At 33.7% G+C, this 17,744-nt stretch overlaps 1 long non-coding RNA gene across 1 annotated transcript in view; it reads right to left on the bottom strand.

The window, feature by feature from the left end:
• Positions 1–38: 38 nt before the first annotated feature.
• LOC119641700 overlaps positions 39–17,744 on the bottom strand; it is a 62,322-nt gene continuing 44,616 nt past the window's right edge. The window contains exons 2-3 of the long non-coding RNA XR_005247875.1: positions 405–797; positions 39–305 (exon numbers count right to left, since the gene is read on the bottom strand). This is a non-coding gene — a long non-coding RNA (uncharacterized LOC119641700). The remainder of the gene's footprint in view (positions 306–404; positions 798–17,744) is intronic.

The following is a 17,744-nucleotide window of genomic DNA, read 5'->3' on the forward strand; positions in this document are numbered from 1 at the left end:
TTTTTATTTGATCGGTTGTTTTTGTTTTTATTGTTGTTGCGATTGATTTTGAATAGAAAAACCTTTATAAAGATGCTTGAAGCTAAAGTTTATTTTTAAATAGAACTTATCTTTAATATATAAATAATGTGGGGTTGTATGTTGCGCCTGTCTGAGGGTGTATGCGTATATTTTATGTAAGTATGTGTTTTTGCGTATTTAAGTGTGTATATAGAAATGTATGTAAGTGTGTGTGTCTGTCTGTGTGTGGGTGCGTGCGCGTGTGTGTGTGTATGTGTTGCGTTTGTTATGTAACTCCGTAAAACCTGTAAGAAAAAAAATTTCATTAATTTAAAAGGTTACCTTTTCCCAAAAAAAAAAAAAGAGAAAAAAGGATAATCATTTCCTTTTAATATACGACTTACTTAGGGCTTTGAACACTTAAGTACAATTTACAAATTTATTTAATCCTTAGCTTAGCGTTTAAGTGTTGAGGTATAAAATTAGCTATCTCTCTTGGTGATCTCATGCAAGGCAAAAGTTTATGGTGTGCCTTTCTCTCTTCCTTCCTCTACTCTTGAATCGCTGATTGGTACAGAATCCAAAATAGAATGCGTTTTTTGTAAGTTGGATAAAAATATAGATTAGGAGCAAAAAATTCTTTACAAAAAATCCGTTGGCTTTTCCTTTCTATTTTTATTTTCTTTGCTTTGTTTTCTTGTTGTTTTGTTTCTTCTCTCCTCTCCGTTTTTCTTTTAGGTAAAAATAAATTCCAGGATTTTCTTAAGTGCTATTGTGTCCAATTTTAATATGAAACTCTGAAAGTGAAAGAAAGAAAAGGCAAAAAAATTGTTAAAAAAATTTATTTAGAATAATTTTTGTTTTTGTTGTAATGGCGTTTATTTAAAATATGGCCGTATAGGCGAACGCATAATGATAATCGCCTTGACCTGACCATCCTTCCGGTTAAATTCATTCAATTTCCTGCATACCTATCTTTCTCTTTCTCTCTCATTTTCATTCAATTCGTATTGCTATCTCTTTCAAATTGTTTAATACAATCTATAACTTTTGACCCAATAAATCATAAATTTCAACAATACAAGCAACAGCCTTAAACATGTGGATGGGATTTATATATATATATATATATATACATGTATATGAATTTAATGTATTTGTAATATGTTCAAATTCACATATGTATGCTCGCATTCATACATACATATACACTTATTGTAATTACATGACATGAATAGCAGATGCAGAGCATAATAGAATGGCATCAGGAATTATATATGTATTTATAAGCATATGTGCGTATGTGTTTTTATATAACTCATGCACGTACTCACGTAAGGATACGAATGTCGTAGAGGATGAGGAAATATCGAAAAAACCTAAAGGCAACTAGCCAGCCAGTCAACCTTGTCTTTAGGCCAATTGGATCCTTCTGTTCACCTTGATTTGTCTTTAAAAGCCTTTAAATACTTTCGATGACAGCAACAACTTCTCGGCTAACACATGTATGTAAATACAATTTAACATTTATTTAAACTTTAAAATAAAACACTTATTTTCGTCACCTTATGACCTGAGAAATCGAAAGATCTTTTTACCTGAGAAATGGAAAGAAAATCACTATACGACAGTAGCCTGAAATATCTAATTGCATAAGGGTTTTTAGGTCCAGTTCTAATGGTGCTTCTAGAACAGTTAACGCCTACCATTGTAATGTTTTAACTAAAGCCCACTTAATTAGAATGGAGTCGGAGCAGGTAAGAATAATGAAATTAAAAAAATGGAAATTTTGGATAAAAATTCTTTCTTACTTCACCTTTTCCTAAGATACTCATTCAGCTTAGTAAGATACTCATAGTGTTTAGTTTAGTTTAGTAGCTTAATAGTTCAGTTTTTAGTAGTTAGTAGTAAGCAAAAGATCAGTTTGGCTTTGACTTGAATCAAAATTTATTTAGTTTAGTGAGTATCTTTTTTCAATTTGTGCAAGTCAGGCGAATCAAAAAAGACCTCTTCAACGGCCGGCAAGATGAATGGACCGCTGTATGACCAAATTGTTGCAAAATAGCATTCCTTAGAATGTTTCTGATCAGATTTACGGATTAAAGTTAAAATAAAAAATTCAGAATAATCGGAGTTTTTTTCGATTGTGGATAAGAAAACCATATGCATCTACGGGTATACCCTGTGTGAATATCCATAGTGTGAAGCTAGCAAAATATTGCCTTTTCTGCCTTTGCATTTGTCCTTCTGTCCTCTCTTTTTTTTTTTTTTTTTGTAATATAATCAAAGTGTTAGGTCTACAAATCTTAGCTTATATCTTAAACCCTTACATCGGTCAATATCGAGTGTTACATACCCTACGCCACCAATTTACCTCACACCTCCACCACTCTACCTAACCACTTTACCTAACACCACCTTTCTTCACCTACTTTTATCATAGAATATCAAAAGTTACTTATTGTTACGTGCATGAGACTCTACCTGTGCGGCGTTGGGTGCAGAAAATAGATCTCTATAGTCCAACAATTGCTATAATAAACTTTATGTGAAGTCATTATTTTGTACTATTTTTACTTGTAAAAAACTAAAAGGTGAACCTGGCTGCCATATAAAGATTAGGTTTTTTTGTAAACATTTTTACATGGGAGTGTATTCAAAGTATGGTTCTATCCCATCCGAAGACTCCACATTCGTTTAATAAGATTGAATCGTATTTTTCACTGATATATGTCGAGAAATATGAAGTGAAAAACTGTTTCATAGCTATAGCGACTTTTGTAAGTTATGACTACTTTTGAGAAGTGGTCATTGTCCGGTGGATATCATTTTTGGTGACGTTCGTCCGGCATACCTTATGTTAAGAGAGTACATTGAAAATGTGCGGTCTATGGCTTATGGCTTCAGCACAAACCGACCTCAGATGGAAAGACGGACACTTATGCTTAAACCAATTCACAAAATGTAAATAGCAGTTGAAGTCGTAGCAGCAAAATATGTAAATTAAACTCGTCTCACAATTATTTCATTTACCGTACAAATTAGGTGAGATTTTAAATTAATTATCATGTTGTACTGATATAACAGCAACGAAAAGTGAAAGAAATACATAATGATTTCCATCTCCACAACGCAAAAATTTCATTCATTTGTTTACATCTTTCTGGAAAGGACAACAACCAACAAACAAAAAGCTGACAAAACCAAAGCTTCCGTTTCAATTATAAATACACAATGCTATGCGTAATCACGTAACAAAAAAAAAAAAAAAAAAAAACAACAGAAACGTTGGCATGAAAGACAGAACAATGAAAACCGGAAACAAATATGCGACAACAACGATGCGATGATGATGGTAGGCAATCGTACAAAACCACAAGAAATGTAAACATAGACAAGGTAATGCATAGTGAAATATATATGATTATGTGACGCGTCCCCTTCTATTCCGTCCTTTTACCCCTTACCGCCATCGCCTATCAAACATAAATAAATAATTGTTAGCCATAACCCAGACTCACGGTTGGCTTATGGTGCCCACAAACAAAACGAATGGATGCTGGATAACGTCTAGGCATTTATGAAGCCATATCGTCATTGGGACTCTCAGCTTTCTCTTCTATTTTAGAGTATACAAACATACCGATACAGTTTTTAAATGCTTTCGTAGGCAAAGATAGAATATTTTTAACATAAACACGTTAAACGTTAAAGTACACTGAAAGTAATTTCAAATAACATGAATAGGAAAAATGAAAGAAATAAGAAAACACTCTCATGCTCTATTTGAAGAGAATGCTCAGTTCTTTCAATAGCGTTCGTCCTTGGACCAAAACCAAAACACGCCGGTGCACCAAATTTCATCAAAATACCTCAAAAATTCCGACTTGAAAACTGAGGTGGAGAGCACAAGACAGACAGAGGGACGAACAAGCTTAAGTCGATTCAGAAAGTGATTATGAATAGATACAATAAGAAGGCGGTCTACCTCAAGCCCTGCTTGTTGTTGTTTACATCCGTACAAACTTAGCATACCCTTGTACAAGAAGTGATGTAGGGCATGATATGTTTCTTGTGCGTGCCTGACCGTACTCCGCCTTACACCTTATCTCTGAAGGCAAGCTAAGTGCATATGACTGCCCAGATGCGCCATTAATATCAAAGCTTAGTCATGCACAGTCAACCATGCTGTAACGCGGCTCGAATAAACCTGGATGGCACGTCAAATCCTAGTTTCTTAGAGCGCAGTCTTCGTAAAAAGCGATACAAATTTATCGCGTTACAAAAGAGCTGACCGTATGTAAAAAACCGTTTATCTCGAAATGTGGCATATCTTCACTTCGTCCGCTTATTTCAGCACAATATTTTTTGTTACCATAAAACTAATATTCTTTCCTCTGCCGTTAATAAGTGTAATAAAAACTTCTTCACTTCAAGATATCGATTAAAAGAGAAAAGTGTTTTTGTATAGAATTTGTTTTCAGTGCATTCAGATATATTTTGATTTTTAATAAAGCGTATACACATGACAGATTTTATGCATGGATATGCGAAGGTTTCGAGTTTCCAAAGAAATGAAACCTAGTCATGCTTAAGCGAACTGATAATAATGTCTAGCTTAACTCTGTTTAAAGTAAATTGTTGAAATAATGTTCTCGATAAAATTTGTTAGTTGCTGAAACTTTTAAGCTAACATTTTAAATACCAATTCTCATATTCGCATACATACATGCATACGTTGGCACATACAGGAATGAAAAAAAGGAAAGTTTTGCTTAGTTTGTGCGAGTTGTTAGCCGCCCAATTTCTCGTATAAACATAACAAATATCAACCATTAACGATAGAATTATTTCTACCATTTTTAGTAGTACGATAGTCAAATATGATATGTAACAAAGTTGTCCGATAAAATGAATTCTTAATTAGTTTTCCCTTCGACAAACGTACGACTTGTTTCTGAAATTCGAAAAATCGCAAAAATAGATATAGAAAGATGGAATTTTACCTATCTATTCTAGGCGACTTAAAAATATTTTAATTCATTAAAAATGTTAAAATTAAAGTTAACCAAATTCTTGTTAACAAAGACTTCTTGTAAATACGATACAAACGTCATACGATGAAACGTCGTAAAACGACATACAGATGTATGACGGCTGCTGACGAATCCATATCATTTTTGGATAGTGCCAAACTTCAAAAGGAATATTAGAAAATTTCATGACACCCGGACCATTGCTTTATAAATTATAGTTGATCTAACGAAGCTGTTTTGTTTTTGTGTTTGAAAGTAAAAATTTTAACAGCGCGTTACATAAAATTTCTGTTCTTCAATGATTGCTTAAAATAGTATTAAAAACAATTTATGAGAAAATTTATTGCCTACTTTCAGGCTTTTATATAAAAATCTATATTATTTGAAATGCGCCATCTGTTGCTTGAATTTCGAAGTTGTCAATCAAGTTTTCACTGTATATTTTTTTGGTTATTGTCTCGGTTACGATTTCAATTCTACAACTTATCTGCAGATGTCTCCATACTGTCAAAGGGCGATATAAAAATTATTTCGAAAAGAAACAAACATTTATCTTTAATTCTTTTGTTGCTCGCATAAAAGATGAAATAATCCGATAGAGCAACTAATGTTGGAAATATTAGATAACTTTAAAAAAGATTCACATCTTCTTAAGATAAAAATTAATTTATTTAACGCTTACTCGACCGATTGTAAATCAAAATAAATTATTTAATTGATATTATAAAAAAATGCATGAAGCAAATGCATCGAAATGTAAGTAGGTTTGTCTCCATCAAATAAACGAAACAAGCAATCATTTGCACTTTATTATGTAAATCTTTCTGCCTTCTCGGCGCTGAAAAGTTTTAGGTTAGGTGCCTGTATAGTTTATACTCTCCCAGACGGTTGTTTCACTTATATATCATATCTTTTAATATGATAAGTTTTTGTCCACTTAATTAGCAAAAATATTCCTAAAGTGCCCCGACTTTACGACTAGAGTGGAAACCTCATCGTAATCGCTAAAATATTATCGACTAAAACTTTAATCGCCTAATTATTCCTTCAGCAGCTTGTGTGTACTGTTTCATACAAGCACTCGCTGGCATTTAATTGTCATACCTTTAGTAGAAAAGAGAAGCGTTGGAAAGGTCAATTTCGTCTCCAATATCCGCGAAGTCCTCAGCCTAACATTTGCTTATTCAATGCAATTGGTTTAGCGACACATTTAAAAAAACAATATTATTAATTGATTCGTCAATGAATACGTTATTGCTGCGGATGCGTGTACAAGCAATGCATTATTTGAGAAAAAGGCATGACAGAGATTCTGCGTGACGTGTGTGCAATAACTAATCAATTTACTTTAAAAAGCATTTCTTTGCGAAGAATAGGATCTAAGATCCCCTGTAAGGAAGATAGATTTGTAAATTGTGCAGATAAATTCGTAAATTTCGACTGATCTGCCAAATACCGTAAAAAAGCTTCAAATGTGAATATGAAATGACCAAGACAAGTGGCTAAAAGACTGTTGAGTAAGATCGTTGGAAAGCAATGGCACAAAAAGTGAAGTGGAAAGTAAATTTTTTATCTTTATCCACGAAAGCTGAACGCAAGATCTGAAGAGCTCTGTTAAGCATGTCGAGGAGTTTCATTGATTTCAAAGAATTGTAGATACTACTGAAAAGCCGAACAGAGAAACACGATCTATAAATATTGGCTTTTAAATCGGTTGTCATTACTCGCAAGGCTAGATAGCGCGAGTTAGATAATACGCTCATTCTCTAAAGCGCCATTAGATTATACAAATACATGTTCAATTATTGAGTAGTGTAAACCAACATATACGCTTATCCTCACATGATTGGCCTTTTTATACAAATAATTAAGAAAGTATGCGCTTATTCTCCAAAGGTACCATAGATTATACAAATACATGCTCAATTATATTAGGAGATAACTAGACTATGCCATATAAAATGGGCTTGAAGTACATATCCGGCTTTACATGTTCCAATATGTCAGTCAGTCCTCACAAATTAGTTCAAATGACATTTTGAAGTGTTTATGTAATGAGAGCCGAATATCGAGAAGTGGAAGTTTATTGCGCTAACGAATATGCTTGAAAAAGAACATTGAAAAATATTCAGCAATGCACTTCTCTTTAATAAGAAAAGCACCCAAAAAGCCTATTGCGTCACAATATGCTTAATGTGTTTCTTAAAATTAATTTCTAACGTCTACCTGAGCCTTTCATTTATTTATTTTTTTGAACATAAAAAGCCATTCGACAAAACTCAGCCATGAGGAAATGATTTAAAATAAACATTTTTTTAAAATTTTGCAGCAAATATAACCGCTCCCAAAAGAGCACCAACTAAAATAGCAACAACAAGATTTCAAACGATGACCATTCAATAATGAACGCCTGCAAATTATTGATGGCGGTATAGTGTATTGAAAAATGTGTAAACATGTGAAAAAGAACAACTGCTGCAGAAAAAGACCACCGAAAAGAATACAAAAGCATTAACACACATACACACACACACACACACACACACAGACAGACAGACATACGCACACACATACAGGCAGACAATCAATGGATGAGTAAAACAAAAAAAAAACAAAAAAAAAAAATTATATTTGCCCAAGTTGAGCATAAGAGGTAACGGAAAACCGATATACCGTGTGCGTCCAAGTGTGTAGTTTTCATTTATACATATACGCATACATACTGTATATATCGAAATATATACAAAGAAAAAAAGAAGAATTTTTTTTTTTTCTTTTTTTTGTTTACTTATTTTTAGTATTTTTTTTTTTATTTCGTTGCCTTTTTTTGTTTTTTCCTTTTTCCGACTCTATTTTTAATTGTCGGACGTCTTAAGCTTACGCCGCCTATAGTTAGATGATGGGAAAAGAGTAAAAGCTTCAACGCGATAAATATATGTTGTTGTTGTTGTTGTTGTTATACACACACACACATAACAATCTCTGGAAACAAGACTGTCAAAGTCAGTCCAAGCAAAACGGAAGTCATGGTAAAGAAACTCATTCAACAGTAGCCAGCTTACCGCTGGAATGGGCATTGTGTGCGTATGTATGAATGTATGAGTTTCATCAGAGAATGGTGTAACTGTTAGATGTGTGCGTTAAACACAATAGGCAAAAATTATACGAAATCAACTCAACGGAAAAAAACTGAAAAGAAGAAAAAACACATTATACCAGCAGTCACCAGTGTAACTACGCTTGATGAACAAAACGTTAATGACGACAACGACGACGACGACGACGACGACGACGGCGACGACGACAACGATAGCGATGATGATGATGATGATGATGATGATGATGATGATGATGACGATAAGTCTAGGCTTACACAAAACCCAGCATAGAAGTCGTAAATCAAAATGGCTGATGTTTGATGGTTAAATGCAGAGAAATCATACACATACAAACCGCAAAGCGTATAAAACAAAACATAAAATCTCGGCAGGGAGAGTAAGCAAAATTCAAGGGATAGAGAAGACACACTCTTCCCGTATACGAATGAATAGTTTGTAAATTGTTTGCTCCACTTCAATCAATATCACTACGTCATTTACAATCAAACACTACACAAACGTATATATATATGCATACATACATACATACATACATACGTACCTACATAAATATATACGTTTAGTATGAAAAGTTGATTGTTTCCTTAAGTGCATGATTTTCCGTATTTCAAACACTCGAGATGGGTATATATGTCGTCCGTTTGCATTGGAGACAGAGAAGGGACGGCATCGTTAAACTAAAACTTATTTTCACAAAATGATCTGAAGAAATGAGAGAACCGCGCCATCTTAAATAGAATCCATAAAGGTTAGCCGTCGTTTAAAGATTTTCTATATTAATAGAGATAAATACGTTCGCTTTGCAACTTTCATTCTCGTGATTCGCGTGTACTCACGCGCCCATCTCTCGTTCACTTATTGCACCCATACCCATGCTCACGTTGTGCCGCTTAACGTTACACGAAAGAAACGAAAGAGTATTAAATCTATTAAGCAAACTGAACCGAACTACTCTCATGATTGTTGTTCGTAATTTCTTGGGTTTTCTTTTTTTGCTTTCTTGTTGTTGGTCTCGCCGCATACCATTACATTTTGAATGCTTGCACACGTATGTATGCATGCAAGACTTTATTCGTTTACCGCCGTTAAAGTGAATGATTGATTGTGTGCAAAAAATAAGCTGACATTCGAGTGTTATCTCTTTTACTCATAACATGATTTGTGTTGTGCTGTGAAACTTTGCTTGACTGTTGCTCTGCTTGCTTTGTTTCGTATTTTTCTCTGAGGTGATTTTCTCTGAGCCTTGAATTAACAAAAAAAAAAAAAATAAATAAAAATAAAATGAAAAAATGAAAAAAATAACGAAAGAAAGAAAGCAAAAAAAAAAAAAAATTAAAAATCATTTAGTGGTTGTCAAGGCGTTGCTATGTCTCCTGACTTGATTGCAGCTCAACGGTGCCAACGCTGAGTAGAAATTAAATCCTCTAACAATGTAACGTAACACTACCTCCTGGCGAGGAGAGTAACGGTATCTATATATGTATATGTGTTTGTATTGTCATAGTGGGCTGGTTTTTCATAAATGCGGTGGTTGTCTTTACTAAATTGTTTATCATCATGGCCGACGGTAAAAATGAAGTAAACATCCATTAGACAAATGTGCTCTTCATTGCATAAGCAAAAAAAAGCAACAACAATAAGCAAAGAGTACAAAACTACTTAAGGACTTGAGGCGTTCATTAAAATACTTCAAAATTGAATTAAAAAATATTTTAAATATTTTAAAAATAATAAAAAATTTATAAGAACAGAATAAAATTGTAAACCTGCCTTACATCGGTCTGATAAAACGCTATATAGGAAGAGCGCTATAAGAGCGGACATTGGTTAAGAAATGTTTTCGTAATAGTTTGAGGATAAACTAAACCTATTGCCGCACATAGTAATGGAATGAAAAAACTTTAGTTAATAGAATGTAGACTAATTATAAAGATTTAATTATCAAAATTAAAAAAATGTTTACACTAAACAGTTCTTTTTTTTTTCTCTTATTTATAGCTTAATAATGACTGTTTTGATAACAAGACGCGTGGCGCCTAGAAAATGAACAGAGTGCTTAAAAGGTAAGTAAAAGTTTTCACGAGATTTACATTAACCTGAGGTATTTTAACTCATTCTCGATAAAGCATTGACTTCTTCGGCTTCTTCAGGCTGCTGCGTTTTTGTTTCGAAGAAAAAGTCATTAAGCAAAAATGCAAGGGAAGATATCTCCTAAAAACAACGCTTTTAACATCCTATGAAAAGTAAGGCAAATTGACTAACAAACTACATCAGCTAAGGTCATGTACTATTAAGTATGTATTACTGAACAACAGACTGCTTTCTCTCATTTCTAAGCGAGAATAGGCAGTGACCTGTCAAAAGAATCTAATGTTTCCCAAAACATATTTCTGGCTATTGCATAAAAATAAACAGATGACATACTTTGCGGAAATGAAATCGTAGCACGTGCTTGAAAAAGTAGTTGAATGTTAGATGAATGGTTGTTCTTCTAGCACAACATTTACACATGCGTACTTATTGCGTATTGGATTAAGTAAAAAATGATTTTTCTTAATCAACATTGGGTTCGATTTATTTACGAAGAGCTTACCCACAAAGCCTCTAAATCTATCGTTTGGTTTGCTTTGAAAATCTCCTAAGCCGTGAGATATTAATCACGCAGGATAACTTACTCTGAACGCGCTTTAATTTCAAAATTGCGACTAATTTGCACAAACGTTAATTGAAGATCTCTCGTGCAATGAGTATATTCTTGTATTTATTCATTTTACCCTACACCACTTGTGAGACAATGTATACTAAGATTGCGCGGGCTGAAGATAGATCCAGTTTTTTTTATATCGGTCCACTCAGAATCATTCGTTTGGTCACTCAGCAACTCATCGGCTGGGTCGACTCTGAATGACTTTCTGAATCGGTTTAAGCTTGTCTGTCCGTCTGTTTGTCTTGTTTTCTTGGGTTCAGCCTACAGAGCCCAATTTTTAAGATGTTTTATTGAGGCGAACGCTTTTGAAAACGATTCTAATCGATTTTTCCGAGCACTTCCCATATAACGACTTATTTTGGTTATACGGAAAAAAATTATAGTTTTCAAAATTTCTCGTCAAAAATGGCTGAATAATTCTATTTCCATGCTCTAAATTGATAAGAACAATTTTTTTAACCCTCCCGGATAATCCCCTTTTCTATGAAAACTGAATCTTTGTTTGGTAAAAAGATGTAATTTTCAATACGTCATGATGGAAATTGTTTCATAACAGTAAATTGAGAGGAAAACCAACCTTTGCGAACTTGGACCACGTTGGTCCGTTTTTTAGATACCACTCCTTATTCTCCATTATTCTCGGAAAATGCGAATCTTTACAAACGACAGGGCGTTAATGCGTTCTGATGAAAGTTTGTTCATGATAATAATTTTGCATAAAAATTATGTGGACCAAATGTGATCATAGGCGTCTATTTCTTGGATTCCACTCTCTGTAAGATTTCTCATGAATACTAAGCTCTTTAGAAAAAGATTGATTTTTTAATATTTTGTACGAAAAGAATTGACTCATGGTAGTAATTTCGAAAAAATGTTAGCGGTAGAAAATTTCGGATCAGATAAGTCTATTTTTTAAACCGTAATCTATATAAAGGTCACCATAAAAAGCAAGCCCTTGTAAGGAGAGAAACTCTATTTTCTAGTTTTTTATGATGGAAACTTAAAAAGTGTAATATATAGGAAGTAAATTAAGTTTGCTAAATTTTGATCATGACATTTGATGTTCTGGCAGCCGCCAATATGCGCTCTTCCATGCCTTTGCATGAAACTAATGTGCAATATTTGGTTGATAATTGCCAAAGAGAGCGAATAAGCGTACTAGGCGACGTGATGTAGGGCATTTAATTGTTGACGTTGTCCGACTATACTGACTTGTTTTTTTTCCTTCAAAATCCTTTTGGACTTCGAACCAAATTTTCCAGAGTTTTTGACCAAAATTACAATTTACTTTACATGCTTGTATTGAGTAGTAGGCTAATATTTCTTTTTTTTACTCGGGCAATCACTTTCCCTCTAGATAAAATTTTGTAGTATCTCGGGAAGAAATGAAGGGGAGAAGAAAGAGCTAGGGACGACATGTCCACAGACTAGTAGGCCTTCACCGACTCAGCATTCACTACAGCTACGACGAAGTAGGCTCTACCGCATTGCGAGTTGAAGTCGCGAATGCTGACTTAGTAGTCCCTAGTCTTGCCTACTCGGCTACTTACACTTCTTCCTATTTTCTTATCGCTTATCGCTCAACTCCGAGGAACTTAATATGAACTTTTTGTGTTTTGTTTAATTTATGTCGTTTGCTTTCGTCCCAGCAATTGTCAAGCACCCAGGCGGCCACAGTTGAAGAGATTCCTGTAGAAAATTTCTATTTCGAAATATTAGAGGTGCAATAGAGAGCAATATATCGTTCAAAGCTATATTTCAACAATGACTAGATTTTATTGCGTAACTTTCAAAGTTTTATTCGCTTAAACCTTTTAGTATAACGTGTAGTTTGAAGGTCCGTTTGATTGAAAACATTTGTATGCAACGTAGTAGCGTCGACGACTTCATTAGATTCATAATATTATTATTAAGCGGTTTTTCATGCAATGTAATACGTTTGTAGCCATCGCTATAACATTCGCTTAAGTTTTTTAAGCCAGGAATCGTGAAAATAGAAATAGAAATAGAATACAAGAATACTAACGAACTGACAAGTCATTTATGGTTTATGTGTAGTACGTACACGTGAATGTTAAATTTTTAATCGTTCTGCTAATGTAGGACTCAGGTAAAAGCAAGTATATGTTCGTGTTCAATTATTAGTTCAATATCGCATTAAAATTCACAGTTTGACAATAAGGGGAGAGCGTGAAAGAAAAAAAAAAAAAAAAAAAAAGGAAAAAATAACTGATATAACTAAACAGCTGCTGAAGTTTTACGTACAACGGTTGCACACTACTATCGCTACGACCACTACTACTACTACTACTACTATTACGAATAAAAGAATAAAATGAAGTAACTTGGAATGTTGGGCAATTTTCACACGCAATCTTTGTCTGTCCGTATAAAATAGTCTAAATAATTTTTTCTGTTTTCTTTTTATCACGTTTTTGTCATTGGTTTGTGTTTTTTTTTTTTTTGTTATATTTTTGTTGCCATTTAACTATATATATATATATTTTTTTTTTTGTATGATTTTTGTTGTAATTTTCTAGGTAATCGTTAAACATTTCAATCGGTCACTGAGAAAATAGAAAAATTTTATTCGTCCCGTGTACGTACTAGAGGTGTATTGTTGTTATTGTTGTTGTTGTTATTGGTTAACAGACAAATGATAGTATGAACGCACACTTAAAAAGCCATTAACTATAATACGTTTGTGTCCAGAAGTCGACTTTTTTTTTGTTAAACGAAATGTTATCATATATAAGTATAAATGTATGTGTGTTTCTTTGTTTTGTTTCGTCTTAGCATGAAAAAAATTACCACAGCACAAGATAAATAAAAATGATATTAAAAAAAGCCATCGACTAAAGATAAATAAAAACAAAAACAACATTTTATAATAAACTTCACGTGTATTTGTGCATGCACAAGTGCCCGATTGTATGTATGTGTGTGTGTGTGTGTGTGTGTGTGTGCATGAGAATGTGTTAAAATGTACGTGCCTGCGAGTTAAGTTGTTCACGCATTTCTGTCGTAAGAGTATGTAATGTCCACCGTAATGATGACATTTCACATAATGATCTTGCAACGTATATTGACGATGATTATTACGGTGACAATAACAATAACAATAACAGTAATGATGATGATGATGATAAGTATGATGATGATGATAATGATGATGATGATGATGATGATGATGATGATGATAGTGATGGTGACGCATTACTTAAAAGTTTCACTAGTTTGGCTTTTTTTCCTAAAGTTGTTTGTTGTTTGGTTTTTCTTCATTGCCGGCTAACAATCCAATGTGCAGTTTGTAAATATATTAATAAAAAAAACAAAAATAAATAAAAAAAAAGAAGAAAAAAACTCTCACACAAATCAAAAGTTTGTTTAAGCCAAGGCTCGGTGACTCTGCGTGTGTTGTGAGGCTGTTCTTTTTTTGTTTTTTGTTTTTTGTTTTTTGTTTATTTTATTCACATTGATTTTTATTTTAGTCTTGAGCTGTTGTGTCTGCATTATTGCATTCTCTGCGAGAGTTGTGCTCAGCTGCCAATCAATGTGCCAGATGAAGTCACAATTTCTTGGACGTTCAGTCTGGGGCGCTACGTACGCGAGTGTGGACAGAACAGACAGCCAACAAACACATGAGTCGTATAGATCAGACTAGTCAGTTAGGCAAACAGGCGAGCAGGCAGGCAGGCAGCAAGCGAACTTATAGCAATCGATTGTTGTTGATAGGTAAAAGAAACGGCGAAACTAACAAAAACTGAAATGATATCAATAACACTTGGGCTGATATGAATTGATTGTGTGTATTGCGTTATTATTATCCGTAATATGCATGCTTGCTGTTCAACAATGCCTGTTAAGAAACAAAATGATTTACGAACCAATATTAATTATTACAACCGTGAACATCTAACTCTCCTCCAAGCTTCCAAGGCAAACGATCATCCAAAAAAAGTATTGAGCCCATAAAGATTTCGCGGGGACAACTGTTCCTTGTCCCGACAAAGTATTCCCTGCTCTTTTATGAATCCTGCAGAGGCATTCCAATGAAAAGATTGTGAAGCATCAGTTCCAAAGGCTTTTTGCCAAAAAGCACTTTTACGTTATTCAAAAACTCTGACCAGACTCAAGGTTGTGTAATACTTTGTACTTTTTTCAATTTGTTGAAGCCACACACAACAGCTAAGGCGAATGAAACTAATTGTGAACCGCAGCGGGGTCTCCCAGCAGAGGGTTAAGCAGCGCTGTGCCCCATAGTGCACTGTCTCCTTGACCATCAACGTATATTTTGCTGTACTGGCCCTATCTGAGCACTTTCTTGGAAATCTCTTCTTCTATTTGCGATTTCTATGTCGGGGACTATGTTTTGTTATTTGTTAGTTATCAACTGTGCCCTTTTTCTCTTCTTAATTTCCCCTTTCAATCACGATAAATTTATGTTTTCGCTTCGCCGAGTTACAATCATGACCTTTTTAGCAGATGCTTATGGTATGTAAAAGCCTCCCTTCGCTGTCGACCTTACTAAAGACTTGGTCGCAGTCAAAATTCGTAAATGGATCGAAATCTGGTAACTTCCAAAAATTAAGTCTCTTGTATATACGGTCGGTTATACTTGCTTGCTCAGGTTCTTGGCTTTCGCTATAGAGAATTGATGATGCCTGCTCAGGTTCTTTGAAATTTTACAATTACTTAGGCATCGATATTTCTCGGCTTCTGCCAGAATGTCGATGCCTCCCTGTGCTTGTGCGCGGACCGAAACTCGAAATTTCCACATCGAAAATAGTTGATCTTTCCTTTTTGCTTTTGACTAATTCTCAAATGATTCCTATGCATTGCCATGCCTGACAATCTCGTGTCTTAGAGCTCAATACTTTTTAGAATATCATAAAATGTAAAGCGACTTTTAAGTTTAAATCTCTTTGACAATCTACGATAATTACAACAACAAGAGTCTTAATTGCCGCCATTTTTAATTAATCAATAACAACAACAACAAGAGCAATAAATGCAACTGTGGCTTAAAAAAAAATAAAAATAAAAAAAGAAAATCTCATGAATTTTTTATGAAATTAAATTAGTAATGATGGCGAACCTGCAATAATCAGTCGTTGATTCCTGTGTTTTTTTGCGTTTTTCTTTCTTTGTTTTTTTTTTGTTTGCCTTCTTTTTTCGTCCTTTGTTTGTCAAAGTATGTCAATTAGATTTATTATCACTAGTCGTTGTTTAACTGATCTCTTGTCAGAGATAATAATTTTTTGGCATGATAAATGATTGAAATCGTTACGATATCAATATGCGTCGATGAGATGATGTTCCCTGTCTCTTAACTGCTGTTAATGCATGTCTTTCAATAGCCAATAATAACATTCAGTACACAGTTGTTGAGGATGACATCAACTTGTGAAAAAAAAAAATACGAGAACAAAAACAAAACTCCACACTATTCCCAGTGGGTAAAAGGTTTTAAATTAATGTTTACATTTCGTTAGTTTATATAATTCGTAGAAAACAGTGCAACAGTGCACTCTATAGAGTAGATTGGAGCATCATGAAGAATTACCCTCTAATAGTAGTAGTAGTAGTAGTAGTAGTAGTAGTAATAGTAGATGATGGTTCTTTGCCATGTACGTAATTCTATGCTCTATGTATTGAGAGTAAAAACAGTCAACATGGTGTGCGCACGAACGTACATTCAAGTTCCCTTGACACACTCATTTAGTTAAGCCTTAAACTCTATATAAAGTTTTGTAGTATCTTTCTCAGATGCAGACAGAAGGCGAAGAAAATGCGGCCGCAAAAAAGGAGAGAAAAACGAAAAAAAAAAATCAAAATAAAAACAAAAACAACAAAAACTGCATTAATGTTAAAGTATATTAACTGTCAAACTTTGACAGCGCATACTGATTGTGTGAAGTGAACTTTAAACAGGTGCAGTCACCAATATATTGAAGTATGTATGTGTTAAGTGAACACATTCATATCTTTGCCTTTAGATGTATCATTATTGGTTTTGTTATTGTTATTGTTGTCGTTATCTCTTTACGTTTTGTAAGCTGAATACTGTTGAAGTCAGGTTATATTGACACTGGTTGCTTGACAGTCAGTCTGTCTGATTGTCTGTCTTTTTCATTTGTCCGTCCACTTGTCCGTTCATCCATCTATCCATATTGACATTATACATACATGTGTCTAAACGTTTTACCAGAAAAGGTTGTTGGGTGCTTTTATCCCGTTGATTTGTTTGTGTTATGTGTTTGCTTTTTTCATGCATTTATTTTTACTTGCCTTTTTTCAGTGCTTTTTTTTTTTTTTTTTTTTGCTTATTCTTATTATATTCTGTGGTGTCGCTTACTACTATTATATTTATAATTTAATACAATTATCAAATAAATATCATACTTGGTTGCATTTATGCATTTCCTGTGGTTTAAGATTTCAGCTGGAGAATGATTGAATTTGCCATTTTTAAATGCTAATAATGTTCAATCAATTATAATAACATTACTATACAAAGACAGGCTATTAAAATTAGATAACAAAAACAAAAAATAGAAGAAATACAAGCCATTCGTACCTACAACGTATGTTAGTCATGTACGTAGAATCAGATTAGAAAATATTAGGCCTAATGTAAATAGAATGCTGAAAGCTCTCAACTTTTTACATCATATCATAACTTTACGCAAGTAAACCTAATCTACAGTTGCATTTTTTTCTTTTATTAAAAATTATAGTCCATATACGACAAATTTTTCGGTACAATGACTATTTTTTGTTTTAATTTATATGAATTTTCATTATAATCTTTGCGTATAATGTCTAATGAAGTGAAAAGTAAAGCATTTCTTCTGTCCGAAAATATGCTTAACATTTTAA

This window comes from Glossina fuscipes, unplaced genomic scaffold (genome assembly GCF_014805625.2).
Source record: "Glossina fuscipes isolate IAEA_lab_2018 unplaced genomic scaffold, Yale_Gfus_2 174, whole genome shotgun sequence".
Lineage (NCBI taxonomy): Eukaryota > Metazoa > Arthropoda > Insecta > Diptera > Glossinidae > Glossina > Glossina fuscipes.